Source organism: Chelonus insularis, unplaced genomic scaffold (assembly GCF_013357705.1).
Source record: "Chelonus insularis isolate UGA/USDA-ARS -01 unplaced genomic scaffold, ASM1335770v1 contig_71_pilon, whole genome shotgun sequence".
NCBI classification, from domain to species: domain Eukaryota; kingdom Metazoa; phylum Arthropoda; class Insecta; order Hymenoptera; family Braconidae; genus Chelonus; species Chelonus insularis.
Window position 1 is genome coordinate 366,019 of NW_023276721.1, and position 6,278 is coordinate 372,296.

Below are 6,278 nucleotides of genomic sequence, written 5' to 3' on the forward strand. Positions count from 1 at the left end.
CTCACGTTGTGCGGCGAAAAGCCGAAGCTCGATATCAATTGAAATTGAGTAGGTAACAGAGAAATCGTTCGAAAAATGATAATTTTCAGGGATGCACTACAAAAAGGGAGCCTTAGGGTACCAAGAAATTTACAAATTTCAGAATAATCTGTTCCGAGCAAGACAGAGCACAAAATATATCTATCTATCTCCGTCTTATTTTTCAGAGAAGACTGCGAGTTCGAACAGTTGACGAGCAAGCACATTCCCCACCCTCTGTTACTAAGCCTGAAGCTTACGATATCTAAACGTAAACAAAGCAAATGAAAATATGCTAGCTCTATAGTCAGAAGGTTCGCCAGTTATTTTACCGAACGGTGTTCGATTCCAATTGCGGCAAAATTTTTTTTTTATTTAAATTGCATGTAATTGCAATTTTATCATGCCAAAAATGAGTTTTAAATTTCAATTTTTATGTAAAATTTTTTTTTCAATTAATCAATGACAAATGAGAAAATATTTTAACAGGGCCATTAACCTTTTTTTGTACAAATACATTGATAATAGCCTTTTTTAACAACTTATTAATAATAAAAAATTGTTTAAACAATCCGCGGCGAGTTCCGATACTTCGCCGGCAAGCTCGACCCCCACTTTCTGTGCCCAAGCCTGTAGCTTATAATTTTCAAGCATCGTTTATATAATTGGAACTATAATAGCTCAGTGGTTAGAGCACCAATCTTTTATTTTGCTGGACAGGGTTCGATCCCAGTCATAGGCAATTGTTTTTTCTTTTTTTTTGCTTAAGTGACTTTATATACTTATAAATTAATTCATATATTTTATTACATTATTCTTCCAATTAATTACGAAAAAAAACTTGTTTTTCTGAAAATAAGCTGAGGGTGAGGAACGAGTTACTATGAATTCTCTTTTTTAGAAAATGTTGTCTTTAAAAGACACTAGGAATTGATTTTGAACTTATACAAACAACCAATTATTGTATTTATATAAAATTTTAATGAAAAAAAAAATTGGCTATAACTGGGATCGAACCCTAATCGGTAAAATGAAAGCTTGGTGTTCTACCTACAGAGCTAACATATTATCTCTAACATCATGTTTATGTTTATAAATTGTATAATGCAGGCTTGAGTACGAAGGGTAGGGATAGAGTTTGCCGGCGAAGTGCCGGAAATCCCCGTGGATTATTTCAACTACTTCTAAATATTTCTAAATTGCTTAAAAAAAAGCTACGTTCATATAGCTATAGTAAAAGAAGTGTTTATAACCCTGTTCATATGTTTTCCGACTCGACGTTGATAAATTACATAAATAATTGAGAAAAAAAAATCAAATCGTTGGTAAGAATTCATTTTAGCATGTTAATATTATAATTACATGCAAATCTAACAAATGAAAAAGAAAAAAAAAACTTTACCATGACTGGAATCGAACCCTGCCCATCAAAATAAATGACCGATGCGTTAACCACCGAGCTATTATGATTACAAAACATTTATATATGCTCAAAAATTATAAGCTGCAGGCTTGGGCATAGAGAGTGGGGGTAGAGCTTGCCAGCGAAGTGCCGGAACTCGCCACGGATTGTTTAAACTACTTTTCAATGTTGATAATAATATGATTAACTTGTTAATAACATAACATTGTTAATACATGTAAAGATGTATAAGTTGTTAAACACAGGCTATTATCAATGTATTTATACAAAAAGAAAGTTTATGGCTCTGTTCAAATATTTTTCGACTTAGCGTCAATAAATTCAATGAATAAAGAGAAAAAAAAATCAAATTGTTATAAAAGATTAATTATAGCATGTCAATATTATAATTACATGCTAATCTAACGAATAAAGTAGAAAAAAAAAATTGGTTATGACCGGGATCGAACCCTGCCCGGCAAAATAGAACTCTGACGCCCTAACCACATGGCCAGCATAATCTCGATATTGAGTTAATGTATATTTGTTTTTATACTACATGCTTGGATACGCCGACTTGGAATTGAGCTTCCTTATTAACATTTATACCTAATAAAAATGATAATAATGGATGAATATATGTATTTGAAGTTATTTGCAGGTATTATATTAATTAATGTTAAATGAGTATCATCATTTTTTTTTATCCTAACTGCAATAGTCATCAAAGTGTAGGGCATTGTAAAGTGATACACTATGTTTACATCACATACATATATTACCTGTACACACACATACAGAATTTACTCGCCAAAATGCAGGGCACCATCAGTTCTGGATACGGATTGAGCATTTTTTCAATATGGATGACTGAGGTCATCTGCGAGCATAATGCTGTCACCTATCAGAATTTTTTCAAACTAATTTTCCGGAGAATATCATCTGGAATACAAGATTTCTAATTATTTCTAAATTATTCAATTTTATACTATGAATTGATTTTTTTAACATTCAGACAGGTGGCAAGGACTGACGCAAACACGAATTTTGGGCGAAAAACGTATAAAAATGAAATAATTAGTGATTTTTCATCTGAATGATGTGGCCGCCATCTTGAAATTTAAGCGCGGTAAGTCAATTCATAATTTTTTCATTATTCTTTCTAATTTTTTTAACAAAAATATTCACTATATACAAAAAATTGTTGTTTACGTCAGTCCGGCATTAATTCCTCTGTAATTTGGTACCTAATTTTATAGAAATAATTGTAAATTGGCGAAGAAATTAGAAATTTCCCGATCCCATGTATTTGGATAGGGGGAATCAGTCGCCTTTCTGACTTCAGCCCAGCCTTAAACTTAGGAGGCTATTGAAGACGCTCCCGGGAGCGTTTGACGGCCGTCAGTCAAACAGTTTCATACCATTTGAGGTGGTGCCTATTGTGACTCCACCTGTTATGAAAATGAAAAAATAAAAAAATATAAGGGTAAACTATCGACTTTAAAAAATGCTAAAAATCATTTGATAAAGACTTTCAAAAAGCCTGTATGACTTTTTATCCACTTGCAGTTCTCCTTAATTACTGATTTTTCAATAATTAAGAGTTAATGAGCGTAAGATTTACAAGTTAAAATTTTTTTTTTATTTGTAATGAACTAATCGTTAGCTAGTTTGTTAATTTTTACAATACTCCTTTGCAAGAATGTATATTATAATTAATTTTCGAAACTTCCAATAGTGTATTATAGACTTACGACTCTACTTAATTATTGTTGGCATAATAATAAAGATTTACGGAGTGTAAGATTTACTATAAAAGATTCTTAACAAATTTCTCTTATTCATACGTATAAAAATTCTACAAAAGTTCAATGATTGTTTTATAAACTTACGACTCTACCCAATTATTATTTGCACAATTATCAGGACTTATAAAGCGTAAGATTTATTATAAAAAGATTAATACGTAATGAACCTTATATAATATTTATAATAAGTGCAAAGAAAAATATCCAATATCACATGATACAGTAAGTAATAACTGTCAAACTTTTCTTCCATTTTGTATAAGGGGTAAATACTCCTTTTACAAAATGTTATTACAATTTGGTCATAATACATCACAACAGTATAAAAACGCTCCATTTCCACTATTACTGTCAGAACCATGTAAGCACCCATGAGCTTATGAAACATTGTTTTAATACGTAGCATAAAAATCGAGTGTGTAGCTAGTATCAGGTTTTCCAGAAAGATGAGCTCGAGGGTTGCAAGAACATACTCGTTCCATCACACTGACAGATAAATATTAAGAAATTTGACTTCTTTTTCTACCTGTTCTATCATCAGTTTCTCCCAAGTTTTTGTGGATACTGTTGAGCGCTGTCGAGTGACAATTCATTTCCTTCGAGACTTAGTTTAGCTGTGCTTTACTTAAACTGTTGAAGAAAATAGCCATTATTAGATGTACTTTTAATCAATAAAAATTAGAAACTTTAATAGACACAAAGTATTAAATTGTATTTAAGCTCCTGGAATCATTTATTCAACCTGTAATTTAAGTATACTATTACTTACTGTACGTGTTAATGGAAATGTTACGTTAATACTATCATCATAGCTGCCGTTTCAATCATCAGTATTTGTTCTGACTTGGAGGGGCCCAAGTCAGTTGGTCAGAAATAATCAAAATTTCGTAATGCTGGACTTGTCCACCGGCGCTTCAGTCAACTCACTGGACCAATCATCGGGAAGTATTTCCCTCATGGCCCAGAAGGCAACTCTACGGCCCTAGTGACGCCAACAAGCACGCGGTAGAGCACTTGTGGCGTCAGTTAGCTCCAGGCAAATCACGCGGTCATCTTTGTATAATTTTTCGCAGTCAAATCGCAGTTGTTTGCAGTCAGCTCACTCGTTGTACAATAAAGTACGGTCAGATAGACTCAGACAACTCTCACGAAGATACGTGAATCATCAAATTACTCTCATCAGTGCCAGTGGTCCAGTATATTCAGTTTGTAGTGTCTTTGGGCGCGAAGCTGAACTGGCGTCGACGCCATAGTGCCTCACGGACATTCACCTATACATCGCTCCCCCGAACAACTCTGGTGTATACTGTGAATGTTGCTATTCACTGTTTTTTGAGACTATGTTATTTGGTGAAAAAATAACCATTGGACAACTCATAAGTGTACAAACAATTATGGTACAGTCAACTCAACTATATGTAGTGATTATTAAATTCTATTGAGTATGTTAAGTGTTATTGTTGAATAAAAACTATAAAACCCAAGCAATTCAGTGTTAATTAACTATATTTTAGAACCTTCTAGCATCCAACCTTTTGTTCTTATTCTGCTCTTAAGTCATACAGTCCACTAGTTTTCAGTTTGCTCATTCGGCCGACTCGAAGTCAGAACAGTATTTAATGAGAATAATTTAGCACTTTTGAAGCCATTTGACTTAATTCATTTAACTTAAAAATAATTAAATTAATTAATTTCATTAAATAAAGTGAAAATCAACTATACTTCATTAATTCGTTTAAGATGATAAAATTAAATAAAAAAATGATGTGAAGAAACAGAACTCAAAAACGTTCATCAAAAGTATACTTACTTGTTCTAGAACACTAACGCGATCATTGTAAAAAATCCATTCATCGTATCTATAAGAATGAAGTGGTCGACTATCTTCATCAAATACCTTATTAGCGCCTATGCTTATAAACCAAAAAATTGTTAGATAACTGGAGCCATAATTTCATGATTCAGTGACTTATAAAGTTGATAAGAATGGCCATAAGTTGGAATACCAATGACAATTTTTTCCTTAGGCATTCCCTTAGACACCCAGTACATTGCTGAATAATTAACATTTAAGGTAGCTAAAAATCCTGTTTCTTGTCTTCCTGGATATAATGGTACAGTTTCTCCAAAGTTTTTGTGGTTGCTGTTGAGTGCTGTCGAGTAACAATTCATTTCTCTCTAAACTTAGTCTAGCTGTGCTTCACTCAAGCTGTTGAAGAAAATAGCTATTATCGGACGTACTTTCAATCAATGAAAATTAGAAACTTCAATAAACATGAAGATATATAATTTAGGCTGGTAACTAAAGAGCTTCCCTACCTTTCTGTATAAATTATTAATTATTAATTTCTGTACAGGTATTTTTGAAGCACCGTAGACAATCATCAAACAATTATTACATTAAATATTATATAATTAAAGATTGATGAGTATTGTTTATCAATAGCTTAATTTTATAACCTTATTCAAAATCATTTATTACATATATGTATGTTTATTAAATCTTTCGACTTACCTTAGGTAAATCGAAAAGACTTTGCTCTCGAACAAAGCAATAGATCCTTCAATAAAGTTCTATGATTGTTTTATTAACAAAGGTCATAAATTTTCTATTTTCTAAGATAAAAATCAAATAATTTATAATGTGTAAATACATCAATTATAACCTCAATTACAAATGATATCACATGACATGGCTTATGACGGCATTGATGCTATTGATGCGCATCTACAGGAAAACGCAGATACTTATATTTTTAAAAATTTGAGTCCTTCCATGGAAAACTTACAAAGCCCCGCTCGTTGAGGAAAAATAATAGCTGATGTTACGAGGTTAAGGTTTTCCTTCCGTACATCTCATATCTGAACTTCAAAAGCGGTGTTGGGATAATTATTACATGAAAAAAATGTTGTCCCTACACATTAATTTTATTCGATTCAGAAATATAAAATGAGTCAATTGAACCTAACGAGTAGAGACAATTTCAAAAGAAGTTAGTTTTTTTACATTTAATTAAAAACAAATTAATTTCAGTAAAAATATACAAAAA